Source organism: Bufo bufo, chromosome 7 (genome assembly GCF_905171765.1).
Source record: "Bufo bufo chromosome 7, aBufBuf1.1, whole genome shotgun sequence".
In the NCBI taxonomy this organism is placed as follows: domain Eukaryota; kingdom Metazoa; phylum Chordata; class Amphibia; order Anura; family Bufonidae; genus Bufo; species Bufo bufo.
This window is the reverse complement of record NC_053395.1, coordinates 28,999,692-29,015,684: the sequence shown is the minus strand read 5'-3', so window position 1 is coordinate 29,015,684 and position 15,993 is coordinate 28,999,692. Positions and strand designations below refer to the sequence as shown.

General features: G+C 45.8%; 1 protein-coding gene across 2 annotated transcripts in view; it reads right to left on the bottom strand.

Annotated features, from left to right (window-relative positions):
- LOC121007391 (ankyrin repeat and fibronectin type-III domain-containing protein 1-like) overlaps positions 1-3,174 on the bottom strand; it is a 143,429-nt gene extending 140,255 nt beyond the window's left edge. For both annotated transcript variants that reach the window (XM_040439282.1, XM_040439283.1), the window contains exon 1: positions 3,019-3,174. The gene's annotated coding sequence lies outside the window, so the exon portion shown is untranslated. The remainder of the gene's footprint in view (positions 1-3,018) is intronic.
- Positions 3,175-15,993: the final 12,819 nt, after the last annotated feature.

Here is a 15,993-nt window from a genome sequence, read left to right as displayed (position 1 = left end):
GGGGAAAAGAAGGAGTTCAGCGCCAGGTCTCCGCTCCCACCAGGCCCCATAGCAGTTGTATGGTCTGCCTTCAGTGCGGGTACGCCGTTGGCCCTCGGCCTTAAGTGACAGCAAACAGAGATCTGGGGCATCTACAGACATCATCTAAAAAAAATAAAAAATCTTAGGAAAACCCATGGCCCACAGTTAGTGTGTCAAAAGAACAGTGGAGCTCTTGCCTATGGCAACTTATTCAATTTTACAGGTAGGGGGGGAAAAAGGAGCAATCTGGTTGATTTAGGAAGTCATTTATTTTTCTAAAGGCCTCTGAATATAATGGGATGTGAATGGCAATAGGTTGCTATGTGGTATGCCTCCACGTTTTCTTCATATCACTTTTCACCTTCCAAATTCCCTGCGTGGCCAGGGAGTGGTAAACACTGGGAGGGGTGGAAATTGGTGCAAATTATAGCACAAATCTACCCCTTCACCTAGCAGGTGTAGATTTCAATATCTGACACACGAACAAGATGTTCCAAATTTACTTGCTGAATCTCACTCCAACATATTTTATTGAAGACTAGTCTAGGTAAACCTCCTCCAGAGTTAAAATTCTGGATGCCTACAGCCACCACTAGGGGGAGCCTACTGGAAGAAGTTATACAGCTGGTACTGAAAGCAATGGGATCTGTAAATCTGCGTGGCGTAAGCTCCCTCTGCTGGCCAGGGCAGGCAACAACACGAGCATAGCTTATTTACATGGAACAAACCCTCCATTCTGTTAGGAGTAGGAATATTAAAATTCGGAATAATATACCATTTCCTAGTAAATATCTAGATATTAATCCAAGAGAAAAAGAACGGAGGAGAAAATCTCTGACCTGCCGCACCCACCGTGAGCACTATATGAAGGCACATTGGGTCCCTGCAGCCCCTAGTATGTACTGCTGCACTAATGTATACAATATATACACTGAGTAAACATCCTTGAGAGTCAGTTTCATGATTCACAGTCAGGACACCTTGGCCCCTAATGCCGGGATGTGACTCCTGCCCTAATGTCAAAGGTCAGTGTGAACAACAGCCTGTCTGACAAGCTGTTATTAGTCTCCCTGGGGAAGACATGTTGTTCTTGAGGTATTCCAGCCCTGCAGGCCCCTATTATACACCTGCAGAGATTCCGGACATTCAGCAGATTACCAGTCATTGTCAGACAAAGGAGAACTAATTGGACATTAGTTACCACTTCATTATCCACCACTTCTCACCTCCAGCTACCGGCACAAAGCAATCAGTGTGGAAATTGCTGAGCTCCACCACCACCAGCGCCTTCAGGATCCGTGTGGATAAGGAGTCAACCTTTGACTCCGCAGGAGACTGAGGGGGGCTTCCTGCCTGACTTTTCATGACGTACCCTGTGATTGAGCCTTTAGAGGAATCCTGTCACTGAAATATACTCACATAACCTTAAAACCACCAGCCCTTGGGCCGCCAAAAACAGCTCTGACCTGTGGGAGGCCTGGACGCCACCAGACCTCATGTGGTACCTCCCTCAATGAGCATTGGACAGCCATGACCAGTTGCCCTTTTCTTGAACCACTTATGGTAGGTACTAACCACAACACACCGGGGCCGCCCCATAAGAACTGCCATTATGGGGATGTTCCGATCCAGTTGTCTAACCATCACAGTTTGGCTCTTGTTAAAGGCGCTTAGATCTTTAAAGGTGCCTATTATCCCGCTTCCAACTCAACAACTTCAAGAACAGACTTCACTTCTTGCCCAATATATCCTAGGTGGCATGTCAGGAGATAATCAGCAATATTCATTTCACCTGGCAATGGTTTTAAAAGGGTTTTCCGGTTATAATGATTTTGAAGCAACTGCCCTCAGTCTGCCTGCTGAAACAGAAGATTCATACTTACCGCTGCTTCGGGTGTCTCCATCTTCCGGTCACCTGGAGCTGGATGGACATGGTCACATTCTCTGCTGCAGCCAATGAATGGCTTCCTTGGTGATGTGGCCAGAAGCAGTATGTCACCACTGAAGCCAGTCATTGGCTGCAGCGGAGCATGTGACCATGTCCATGCAGCTCTAGGTGTAAACAGTGCGGAGACCGGAAAATGGAGAAACCAAAAACAGCGGGGATCAGGTAAGTAGATAGATATAGATATTAGATAGATAGAAAGACATAAGGTATTAGATAGATATGAGATAGATAGACATAAGGTATGAGATAGATAGCTAGATAGATAGATAATAGATAGATATGAGATAGATAGATAGATAGATAATATAGATAGATAGATAGATAGATAATATAGATAGATAGATAGACATAAGGTGATAGATAGAAGGTATTAGATAGATAGATATGAGATAGAAAAATATATAGAAAGAGAGAGGCATATCAGAGAGATTGATATGAGACAGAGATAGATATTAGCGATAGATAGACAGAAAGATAAAAAGGTGGAATAAGAGTTGATTCCACCCAGATTTTCGTGTGAAAAACATGAAAAAATAGTTGACGAAAATCCACCATGTGAACATGGCCCTAGCCTAGAGGTCAGCAACCCCCAGCACTCCATCTTGCACACTTGCTCGTCGTTTTTCAAAGCTCTCATAGAATAGAACAGAGCATGCTGGGAACTGTAGTTTCACAACAGTTGGCCGGAGGTTGCGGACCCCTGCCCAATGCTAAACGTATCGAGGCTCTCTTTTCTATTGAGCCCTGCAGCTCTGTCCGCAGGATGCGGTCAGGACTGGTTTTTCAACCTCTGAATATAAACGCAATGTTTTTCAATCTTTTGAAAGCAGAGATCTTGAAAACCATGAGGAATGGGTACAATAAAGTATATTAGAAAGTTGCCGAACTTTTCATTACACTAGGCTATGGGCTGGTTGCATGATTCACAGGATGCAATACAATAGGCTCTGCTCATAGTCATGGTAAATAGAAGAGACTGAGGAACCAGTCCAGGTACAGTCAGCAGGGACGGGATCCACTGGAAAACGCAAATGGAACGTAATGCAAACCTTGAATGAAGGGTCGGGGTGTATGCAGGGGGGTAATCCTCCGCTTCCTCTTTTCAACTTTCTTCGCTTCCGCCTTTGGTTTAGCACCCAAAATTTGGACAGCACCCTCTGTGCCCCAGATTCCCCATAGCTGTTGGCCAGCACGTCGCCCCTATCTCCTTTGCCAAGGAGGGCAGCATAGAGGAAGGTGGGCTCCTGCAGCCAGCTCCCGTGGAGCAGCCAGTGAGGGTTGGCGAGCGCTGGGTGCATGCTCTCCTCTCACTGCCTGTTGTACTTTTACAATCTGGTTGCTTGGCAATGGACTAAAGGCAAACTCCACAACAGAGAGAAAAGCCCAGGCCGAATGCTAATCAATGCAAAGAAAAGTTTACTTTCTCCTCCTCCCCCTGCCCAGAACCATCTCGCTTCCTGCCATGTCCTGTACTCACAGCAGCGCTCAGCAGGGCATTGCCATGAAGGAGACGGCTCCTTTCTCCTTGGCCGATGGTTTACATTACCTTTGTTCCTATGTGACAGCGTTAACATGCTACAATCTGTGTTCACACACATATCAATATCCATGGCCTAAGGCCTCGCACAAGGATGAGACATGAGCAGGGGCGAGGATCTGACAACTGACACCACAGGACCTCTCCGGAGACTAGGGGCTGCTTATGTCTGAACAAGTCGCTGGGCGCGATGGTTTCCCGGTGTAGAAATCGCCACACAGACATATCATTTAGAGAGATAGCTAGAGAGAGATAGAGAAAAAGAGATAGCTAGAGAGATAGAGAGAGAGCTAGAGAGATAAAGAGAGAGCTAGAGAGATAGAGAGAGCGCTAGAGAGATAAAGAGAGAGCTAGAGAGATAAAGAGATAGCTAGAGAGATAGAGAGAGCGCTAGAGAGATAGCTAAAGAGATAGAGATAGCTACAGAGAGATAAAGAGATAGCTAGAGAGATAAAGAGAGCGCTAGAGAGATAAAGAGAGCGCTAGAGAGATAAAGAGAGCGCTAGAGAGATAGCTATAGAGATAGTTACAGAGAGATAAAGAGATAGCTAGAGAGATCGCTAGAGCGATAATTAGAGAGATAAAGATAGCTAGAGAGAGATAATTAGAGAGGGAGCTAGAGAGATAAAGAGATAATTAGAGAGGGAGCTAGAGGGATAGATAGAAAGAAATATGCAAATCAGCTTGTGTCAGCTAAATCTATGACCAAAGGATAGGTCATAAATACATATCATCGATAGAAATGAGACAGAGCCATGAGATAGAGACCGCCATGAAATAGGGTGCCATGAGATAGCTGAATAGAGAGCACTATGAGATGGAGAGAGCCATTAAAAAGAAAAAGCCATGACAGAGATAGCCATGAGATAGAGACAGCCACGTGTTAAAGAGAGTGCCATAAAATAGATAGAGTCCCATGAGGTAGCTAGATAGAGAGCACTATGAGATGGAGAGAGAGAGACGTGAGATAGAGAGCCGTGAGCTAGATAAAGCCATAAGGTAGACAGATACCCGTGAGACAGAGAGAAAGCCATGAAATAGAGAGAGCCGTGAGACAGACAGACAGCCATGAACTAGAGAGCCATGAGATAGAGAGAGCCGTGAGACAGACAGCCATGAGCTACAGAGAGCCATGAGATAGAGAGCCATGAGACAGACAGCCATGAGCTACAGAGAGCCATGAGATAGAGAGCCATGAGACAGACAGCCATGAGCTACAGAGAGCCATGAGATAGAGAGCCATGAGACAGACAGCCATGAGCTACAGAGAGCCATGAGCTACAGAGAGCCATGAGCTACAGAGAGCCATGAGCTACAGAGAGCCATGAAATAGAAAGAGCCGTGAGACAGACAGACATGAGCTACAGAGAGCCATGAGATAGAGAGCCATGAGACAGACAGCCATGAGCTACAGAGAGCCATGAGCTACAGAGAGCCATGAGCTACAGAGAGCCATGAGCTACAGAGAGCCATGAAATAGAAAGAGCCGTGAGACAGACAGACATGAGCTACAGAGAGCCATGAGATAGAGAGCCATGAGACAGACAGCCATGAGCTACAGAGAGCCATGAGCTACAGAGAGCCATGAGCTACAGAGAGCCATGAGCTACAGAGAGCCATGAAATAGAAAGAGCCGTGAGACAGACAGACATGAGCTACAGAGAGCCATGAGATAGATACAGACAGAGCTGTGAGATAGTTACAGACAGAGAGCTAGTTATGTCCAACCAGTTAGTATTGATTTTGCATCATCCATGTGGATTCTAACTTCCAACATTTCTTTCCCGATTCACAGGATATTTCTAGGCGTTTAGGAACACCCACAAAACCTTGAGGCAACACCCACTTGGGGGTCAGTTTGCATAAGCCACACCCCTTTGACAATCCTGTGAAACTAATCACCGAAGAGTATCTGATAAAAAAGCAGCAAATAAAATACACCCAGTAAATGCACATGGGTCACCACTGCAGTGTGAACGAGGCCTTACAAGAGCCTTAGACCCGGTGATGGTGTCTGTGCATCATATTTAACTCTCACAATCGATTCCTCGGAGAAGCCATATTATTATTATTATTATTATATAAAAAGGCCTTTCTTCTGAAAAAATGCGGGTTATAATCGTACAAATTTCTTAAAGACAGTTTGATGAAAACCTACAATTTCTTAAAGATTTCCATCTTACTTCAGCTTCTATCAGGCTGACAATTTGTGTTCAATAGTCGTCCATTGCCTCTGACAGTGGGGAGGGGATGCATTGTGTTATACAAGCCGTGTAAATCCGGACATATTGTGACAAGTGGCCAACACGCAGCATATATGATCGCTTATTTCCAGTCCTGACATGTAATCCTTAAAGTGAATCTCCACCATTTTACATCATGTCATTTTTAGGTCCAATATTTCTGCACTAAGTACTCTCTTAACGTATCTTCATAGCAGTCAAAGCTCAGATTTCCTGATACAGAGCTCTAAATACTCTGCATAGCGATAAAGTTATAGTTTCTGGCCGCCAGTAGTCACCACTAGGGGGAGCTCACTACACACTGTTTTATTACTGCATTCAATGTACTAATACTAGGAATAAAGCTCCTGAGCTCCCTCTAGTGGTTACTGCAGGCAGAAGGAATTTTATATTGTAAGGCTGTGCAGCTCTGTATAAAAATAGAGCTCCAGTTAATATAAACCTATATTAATAAAATAATCAGCGCAAGATATCAGATTTATGTGCAAAAGGGGGGGGGGGGGGTTCATTCACTTTAAAGGGGTTATCTGGGAAATAAAATGGATGATTGATAGGTCATCAATATTACAATCGGTGGGAGTACGAGTACCAGCACCCCCGCCATTCAGCTGTTTTCGGGAGGCTGCGGCACTCAACGGAGCTCCAGTGAGCATGGCGGCATCCCGGGCACTTACCAAAATCAGCGCCTTACATCGTATAGTGGCTGTACTTGGTATTGCAGCTCAGCCCCATTGGCTTGAATAAGACTGAGCTGCAACTAGACCATGTGTCCAATGTACAGTGATGTTATGTCTCATGGAGCACCCAGCCTCTTTTACCAGCTGATCGTGTCAGACCCCCATCGAGTTAGACCCCCGCCGATCTGATATTGATGACTTATCCAGAGGATAGGTCATCAATATTAATTCCTGGATAACCCCTTTTAGGCTATATATGGAGTAGGAGGATAAGCGGAGATTACAACTAATCCAACAAGTTGAAAGTGGAGCAATATCCATGCAGGCATACAGACAAAAGGATTGGTCAACTGATGGAGCAAAAAAGTAATTTTTCATAAACAGTGCCACTTTCCTCCATAGGTTTTATCTGGTATTGCGCCGAAGCCTATTTCACGTAATTGGAACTTGGCTGCCATACCAGACACAACCTATTGACAACAGTGGCGCTGTTACGGGAAACTCCTCTTGATAAGGCAAGCGGTAGAGGCTTTGGGTGAATTTCTCTTAAAACACAGAAAACTTTTCCATCCTGGTTACGAACAGTTACTTGTAGAAATGTTCTGCAGCCACCAGTGATAATCCAACATTAGAAATAGAAGAAATGCTCTGCAATTAAAAAAAAGTTGTAAAAATACCCGGACCAATGATCTATGACAGTCACAAGTATAAGAGCAGTACCTGAAGCAATGTTACATCATGTGTCACTAATAATAGTAGTACCTGGGGCACCGTTATCCGGGCTCACTAAAAATAGTAATATCCATGGAAAAGCATTGCTGTTATCAGCAGGTGCATTAACATAGAGCAATGTTCTGCACAGAATTTTAATATGAGGGACTCCTGTAGTAATGCTCTGCAGATTTCTGCAGTTAGAGTAGTGACATATAAAACCTGCCCTGTATCATCCTAGGTATCTCTATCACCACGACTGGGGGTATGTTTCATACATGCGTAACAAGTAACCATGGTGCCCCATAACAAAACACGGAATGGGGACTCACTGCACTGTGACCACAGCGAGTTCAGAATATGGAAAGTTTAATGATAGTTCTGGTGTCCCTAATGCACATAGTTATGTCACAGTACAGGGATAACAAACACAGTGATGTCACAGTACAGGGATAACAAACACAGTGATGTCACAGTACAGGGATAATAAACACAGTGATGTCACAGTACAGGGATAATAAACACAGTGATGTCACAGTACAGGGATAATAAACACAGTGATGTCACAGTACAGGGATAATAAACACAGTGATGTCACAGTACAGGGATAATAAACAGTGATGTCACAGTACAGAGATATTAAACAGTGATGTCACAGTACAGGGATAATAAACACAGTGATGTCACAGTGCAGGGATAATAAACACAGTAATGTCACAGTGCAGGGATAATAAACACAGTGATGTCACAGTACAGGGATAATAAACACAGTGATGTCACAGTGTAGGGATAATAAAAACAGTGATGTCACAGTACAGGGATAATAAACACAGTGATGTCACAGTACAGGGATAATAAACACAGTGATGTCACAGTACAGGGATAATAAACACAGTGATGTCACAGTAAAGAGATAATAAACAGTGATGTCACAGTACAGAGATAATAAACACAGCAATGTCACAGTGCAGGGATAATAAACACAGTAATGTCACAGTGCAGGGATAATAAACACAGTGATGTCACAGTACAGGGATAATAAACACAGTGATGTCACAGTGTAGGGATAATAAAAACAGTGATGTCACAGTGCAGGGATAATAAACACAGTGATGTCACAGTACAGAGGTAATAAACACAGTGATGTCACAGTACAGAGGTATAAACAGTGATGTCACAGTACAGGAAAATAAACACAGTGATGTCACAGTGCAGGGATAATAAACACAGTGATGTCACAGTACAGGATAGTAAACACAGCAATGTCACAGTGCAGGGATAATAAACACAGTGATGTCACAGTGCAGGGATAATAAACACAGTGATGTCACAGTACAGGATAATAAACACAGTGATGTCACAGTACAGAGATAATAAACACAGTGATGTCACAGTACAGGGATAATAAACACAGTGATGTCACAGTATAGGATAATAAACACAGTGATGTCACAGTACAGGATAATAAACACAGTGATGTCACAGTACAGAGATAATAAACACAGTGATGTCACAGTACAGGGATAATAAACACAGTGATGTCACAGTACAGAGATAATAAACACAGTGATGTCACAGTACAGGGATAATAAACACAGTGATGTCACAGTACAGGGATAATAAACACAGTGATGTCACAGTATAGGATAATAAACACAGTGATGTCACAGTACAGGATAATAAACACAGTGATGTCACAGTGTAGGGATAATAAAAACAGTGATGTCACAGTGCAGGGATAATAAACACAGTGATGTCACAGTACAGGGATAATAAACACAGTGATGTCACAGTACAGAGATAATAAACACAGTGATGTCACAGTACAGGGATAATTAACACAGTGATGTCACAGTACAGGGATAATAAACACAGTGATGTCACAGTACAGGGATAATAAACACAGTGATGTCACAGTACAGAGATAATAAACACAGTGATGTCACAGTACAGGGATAATTAACACAGTGATGTCACAGTACAGGATAATAAACACAGTGATGTCACAGTGTAGGGATAATAAAAACAGTGATGTCACAGTGCAGGGATAATAAACACAGTGATGTCACAGCACAGGATAATAAACACAGTGATGTCACAGTGCAGGGATAATACACACCATGCTATCAGAGTGCGCACACACACACACATAAAAAAAAAAGGTCACCATGAGAAAAAAAACATTGATGTCAAATCTATGATACACAGGCCAACCTGTGGCTCTCCAGCTGTTGCAAAACTACAACTCCCAGGATGCCCACACTACCTACAGCTTTCAGCCTACAGCAGGGCACGGTGGGAGTAGTAGTTTTAAAGCAGCTGAAGAATCGCAGGTTGACCATCCCTGCAGTACTGTGATTGCGGCATTACTCTTTGCTCTGAGAATGGATCATGCATTACGTTGCATTCAATTTCAGATGTCCCCCCCCCCCTACCATAGTCCTCATAACCTGAATCTTAATTCTGAGGAGAAACTTGATTGGGGGCCATTTAACTAAAAAAACGTATTTTCCATAGAAGATAACCCCTTTAAGCTATGCACCTGTGTACTTACAGGTATCATTTTTAAATTGGTTTAAGAGGAGTACGCTGGACAGAGGTAATATACTGTGCCTGAGGGGGTGGGCCATGACACAGGGATTTGGAGAATCCCTGTGTCATGCTCCACCCCCAAACCCTGATCTAGGCTCAAAATTGTGCATCAGTTTTGTCTGGAGTGTTCCTTTAATCATCAGTATTCCAGTTTCTAATATACTTTGTGTCTCAATTTTTTATCGTTTCCAGGATCTCTGCATGCTGTCAGTGAATGGAGGCTGGCCTGCTCACAGGCAACTGACTCAGCTGCTCAGCTCATTACAGAATATAAGAGCTCTGGGTCAGTACAACTTGATCAGAACAGGCTTTCGGCCTCTGAATGTAAACAAGAATGTCTTTATTCACTGACAACAAGCAGAAAGTTTGGTAAAGAATGAACACAAATTACATTAGAAGGTTGCAGAGCTTTTCATATACCTAAACTTTATTAACATGGAGGATAGTGTGCTATTTCAGGGCAGGGGATGTGTCAGGATGCGCTGTTACGTCAGGCGTCACGCTGCGTTCCCTCTAGCGGCCACCTAGTCACAACGTGCATAGGTGACACAACTCTCCGTAAGTCCAATCACGATGGTCCATGGCGGAGGCTGGGAGGTTAAATTAATGGCGTGGTTTACATCAGCAATGAGTCAGCTTTCTGTCAGCCCACACTGCCTGCTATTCTCAGATCACTCCGACTCCCACAGAATCTAATTCTGCCTGCGCTGATGATACTGTATGGCCTGCTTACCTGCTGCTTCAGGTGATGCGACCGTGCCGACAGCGGCAAGGACGGAGTGCAAACGCAATCCGGTGTGGCATAGGTGATACAGGTAAACTACTGGTCAGTGATATGGAGGCACTTCATAGGCCCTAATAAGAAGTGTGCCGGAGTAAGATGCTGCAAATGTATTCACGTCAGTCCATGTGTACACCCATGGCTGCTTGGAGGCAGGATCGGACTGGTCCTCAATAGTGGGCCCCAAAGGTTTAGTAGACCCAAAAAGCTGCAGTCCAGCACTGATTGGAGGCTGATCACCCTGGCCACTCGGAGGCTGACCTCCCTGGCCGCTCGGAGGCCGACCCCCCTGGCATCACAGAGGCCGACCCCCCTGGCATCACAGAGGCCAACCCCCTGGAACCCCCTGGCCGCTCGGAGGCCCATCACCCTGGACGCTCGGAGGCCCATCACCCTGGCCGCTCGGAGGCCCATCACCCTGGCCGCTCGGAGGCCCATCACCCTGGATCCCTCTGGCCGCTCAGAGGCCAACCCCCTGGATCCCTCTGGCCGCTAGGAGCCCAACCCCCTGGCCGCTCGGAGGCCCATCACCCTGGCCGCTCGGAGGCTGCTAAGCCCCACACACTTTTTCCCTGAGAATGATGCTTGTGGCTTTAGTACGCTTTCTGGCATGCAGTCTTTGAAAAGTTCCTCTCCCATCTCCAGAACTCAGTTCTAGATACCTAGAAATGAAGACCTAGAACCCACAAGCTACAGGCAAATCTTATCATTTGACCAGTGATATCTTCATTACTGATCATCATCGTCCAATGCTGTGCCCTCTAAGGCCAGGCGGTAATCGCACATTCCTGTGCCAGGATACTGAATTGTGATATCGCTTCTAATGAGATTATAGGACACTGCTTGCGTACCTGTGTGTGACTGCAAAAAAATCGAATACTGTTGAATATTGTATGGTAATGGGATCCAACCAATTAAATACCCTTCCCTACAGTCGCACACAGCTGCAGCCACCACTAGAGGGAGCGCACTGTCTGCAGATTTGTACGTCTCTCATTGAGTTCACTACTATCCCAAGTGCTTAGCTCCCCCTAGTGGTGAAACAAAACAGCCACAATGGTCTCATATACCAAGGACAAGGAGTGCTGGCTTCTGTGTCCTGTAACTGTAACGGAGAGAGCAGAGTATATACTCAGCCTTCTTCCTTCTCCTTGTCCATGACAGCGAGTATGGATATCCAAACGGGGTCCTATTTTCCGGATGGGTGATCCATTATGTAGCAATAAGTCACCCATTTTATCTTCTCGTTCTGACAACTGACTAATGCCATTGACGTCATTACAGATTGCTAACTACAACCCTCAATATTGTCAGACCAACAGCAACTGTAATTACATACGGCTAGAAAAGTAATAGCATCATTTAAATAATCCACCGCCACCCACCACGGTCGTTCCCTTTTCTGCAGTGAGGTTTCTGTTCGCCGTCCAGAATTTGGCTCAGGAATGAGAGGAGGCATAGGAGGACTGTATCAGCTACTAAATACTCAGCGCCGCGGCCAAGATCACATTCAGGCTAGGAACTGGATCCGTACACACATCAGGATTACGCAGCAGGCAGGGGAATTTACGCATAAGGCTTTGGGTTTCAGATGATTCCTAAAAATAATCGCTATTATGTGTCCTACAGACTGCATAAATAGTACATCATGTAGACTAGATCTGCGTATTTCTGAAGAATTCTGCCCAAGCAGCCGCTTAGCCTGCTGGCATCATAGGGTAAATAGCTGGTCTTCAGGTCTGTGGCCGGCGTTAGCTCTTAGACTGCCCAACCTGCTCAAGAGCGCTCTAATGGTATCAGCGACAGACTGGGAACTTAAAGTGGCCCTGGAAAAAAAAACTGAAAGGGCCCCATGTTGTAGGTGTATTCAAACTGACAGAAGGTAAGGCCAACAACACCATATTGCAGCACATTATACCACCCTAGCACTGCATCACAAAACACTGCCCCAGCAGCATAAAATACCACCCCAAAAACTGCCCCTTTGTGGTGCCTCGTTCCGTCCTCCTACTCCAGTTGCTTTAGATGGCAATGCAATTAAATTCAGGAGTCAGGAGGGGAGCGTCAGATCATTACTTACCATGGCTGGCGGTCATGAGGAGGGCTCAGGTGGCCCGCTGGGCACCGGCCCACTGGGAAAATTCTCTGTAGGGTCTATGGTCAGCCCGCCCCTGGTATAAAGGTATTAGTCATACCCGAGACCAGGTGTCTGTGGGGACCCAAAGGCCCCTCTGACATAGAATACGCCATGAGCATTAGGCCTCATGCACACAACCGTGCAGTTTTTTGCGGTCCGCAAACCACGGATCCGCAAAAAACGGAAGCCGCCCGTGTGCCTTCTGCAATTTGTGGAACGGGCGGCCCATTGTTCTATTTTTTTCGCGGGGCCACAGAACGGAGCAACGGATGCGGACAGCACACGGAGTGCCGTCCGCATCTTTTGCGGCCCCATTGAAGTGAATGGGTCCGCATTCGAGCCGCCAAAACAGCGGCTCAGATGCGGACCAAAACAACGGCCGTGTGCATGAGGCCTTAGAAATGGCACATGGCAGTGGGGGCCTTGTTCCAAATTCTGCATTGGGGCCCAGGAGCTTCGCCTCTGGACATGAAAGTTGCAATAGTATCATGAGTCTTCTGGTCATAGATATACATCCTTCTCTCTCTCCGCCATTATGCATGTATTTTATTCCCAAAGATGTCACCCTGCATTTCCACATAGCAGCCCACGTGCACCCTGGCAGCTAGTGATGCATCATTTTAGGGTTTTCATTCATTTCAGGGAAGGACACAGCCTGGAACAAAACCGCCATAGTAAGGCATGGCAGGATATTCACCCCTGCATACATCACGTGGTGGCGTTCACCCAGTTACACATATGCAGCCAGAGGCCTGGCCTCCATCCACCTGTCCCACTCAGATCTGACTGTATACAGCTGCTCCGCTCCCCATATATGACATCAATCCATAATGTCATCTCCTGGGAATGTGTCGTTGACTGTCTGTCCCTTTATCTCACAGTATTACTATTGTTACCGATTGGAATTTCCAGCATTTCCAGCATAGCTTTCCCTGGACACTGGCCACGTTTCCCATGAGTTGTACAAAGCAGATTTTCACTTCGTAGCAGATCACCAAGTCACAATCTGAGCCCAGTGATATACTGTGTACGTATGCATCGGTGCATGTATTTATGTGGATTCATTTGTCTGTATAGTACATGGGCTTGTATATAGGTGTACGTGTGTTTATACGAGCATGTACTCATGTGTTTTGGGTGTGTATAAATGTGTGTAATTATAAATGTGCACATTTGTCTGTATTAATGTTTTCTGCTTGTATCTTTGTGTGTACTTTAATATTTAATTGTGTGTATGTCATTTATTCATGTGTTTTGGGTCTGTGTGGGTATACTTATGTGTTGATACATTTGCTGAACTGTACTTAGTATTTGTACTTTTGTGTATGTGTGGGCAACATGGTGGCTCAGTGGTTAGCAGTGGTGCCTTGCAGCGCTGGGGTCCTGGATTAGAATCTGATCTGACCCGTGTTTGCGTGGGTTTCCCCTGGGTACTCCGGTTTCCTCCCACACTCAAAAACACACAAAATATATAAATAGGAAAAAATTGGCTTCCTACGAAATTGACCATGTGCGTTGTGTTGGGGTTGAATGTCTGTATGCAGGGGCTGACTGGCTATAGGCCCTACAGGGAAATTTTCTGGTGGGCCGATGCTGACGGGGGTCCACCCAAGGCTTCCTCATGGCCGCCAGCCAGGTACATAAAGATCTGATGCTATCAGCATTAATGTAGGAGCACCAGGTACTTATGTCAATGATAGTTTAATACTGTGTTGTGGATGGCAGTATTTGTGCTGCACTGTGGTATTTGGTTCTGCTGGGGCGGTATTTTGTGCTGCACTGTGGTATTTGGTTCTGCTGGGGCGGTATTTTGTGCTGCATTGTGGTATTGGTTCTGCTGGGGCGGTATTTTGTGCTGCACTGTGGTATTTGGTTCTGCTGGGGCAGTATTTTGTGCAGCACTGTGGTATTTGGTTCTGCGGGGGCGGTATTTTGTGCTGCACTGTGGTATCTGGTTCTGCTGGGGCGGTATTTTGTGCTGCACTGTGGTATTTGGTTCTGCTGGGGCGGTATTTTGTGCTGTACTGTGGTATTTGGTTCTGCTGGGGTGATATTTTGTGCTGCACTGTGGTATCTGGTTCTGCTGGGGTGGTATTTTGTGCTGCACTGTGGTATCTGGTTCTGCTGGGGTGGTATTTTGTGCTGCACTGTGGTATTTGGTTCTGCTGGGGCGGTATTTTGTGCTGTACTGTGGTATTTGGTTCTGCTGGGGTGATATTTTGTGCTGCACTGTGGTATTTGGTTCTGCTGGGGCGGTATTTTGTGCTGCACTGTGGTATCTGGTTCTGCTGGGGTGGTATTTTGTGCTGCACTGTGGTATTTGGTTCTGCTGGGGCGGTATTTTGTGCTGCACTGTGGTATTTGGTTCTGCTGGGGCGGTATTTTGTGCTGCACTGTGGTATCTGACCCGTGTTTGCGTGGGTTTCCCCTGGGTACTCCGGTTTCCTCCCACACTCAAAAACACACAAAATATATAAATAGGAAAAAATTGGCTTCCTACGAAATTGACCATGTGCGTTGTGTTGGGGTTGAATGTCTGTATGCAGGGGCTGACTGGCTATAGGCCCTACAGGGAAATTTTCTGGTGGGCCGATGCTGACGGGGGCCCACCCAAGGCTTCCTCATGGCCGCCAGCCAGGTACATAAAGATCTGATGCTATCAGCATTAATGTAGGAGCACCAGGTACTTATGTCAATGATAGTTTCATACTGTGTTGTGGATGGCAGTATTTGTGCTGCACTGTGGTATTTGGTTCTGCTGGGGCGGTATTTTGTGCTGCACTGTGGTATTTGGTTCTGCTGGGGCGGTATTTTGTGCTGCACTGTGGTATTTGGTTCTGCTGGGGCGGTATTTTGTGCTGCATTGTGGTATTGGTTCTGCTGGGGCGGTATTTTGTGCTGCACTGTGGTATCTGGTTCTGCTGGGGCGGTATTTTGTGCTGCACTGTGGTATTTGGTTCTGCTGGGGCGGTATTTTGTGCTGTACTGTGGTATTTGGTTCTGCTGGGGTGATATTTTGTGCTGCACTGTGGTATCTGGTTCTGCTGGGGTGGTATTTTGTGCTGCACTGTGGTATTTGGTTCTGCTGGGGCGGCATTTTGTGCTGTACTGTGGTATTTGGTTCTGCTGGGGTGATATTTTGTGCTGCACTGTGGTATTTGGTTCTGCTGGGGCGGTATTTTGTGCTGCACTGTGGTATCTGGTTCTGCTGGGGTGGTATTTTGTGCTGCACTGTGGTATTTGGTTCTGCTGGGGCGGTATTTTGTGCTGCATTGTGGTATTGGTTCTGCTGGGGCGGTATTTTGTGCTGCACTGTGGTATCTGGTTCTGCTGGGGCGGTATTTTG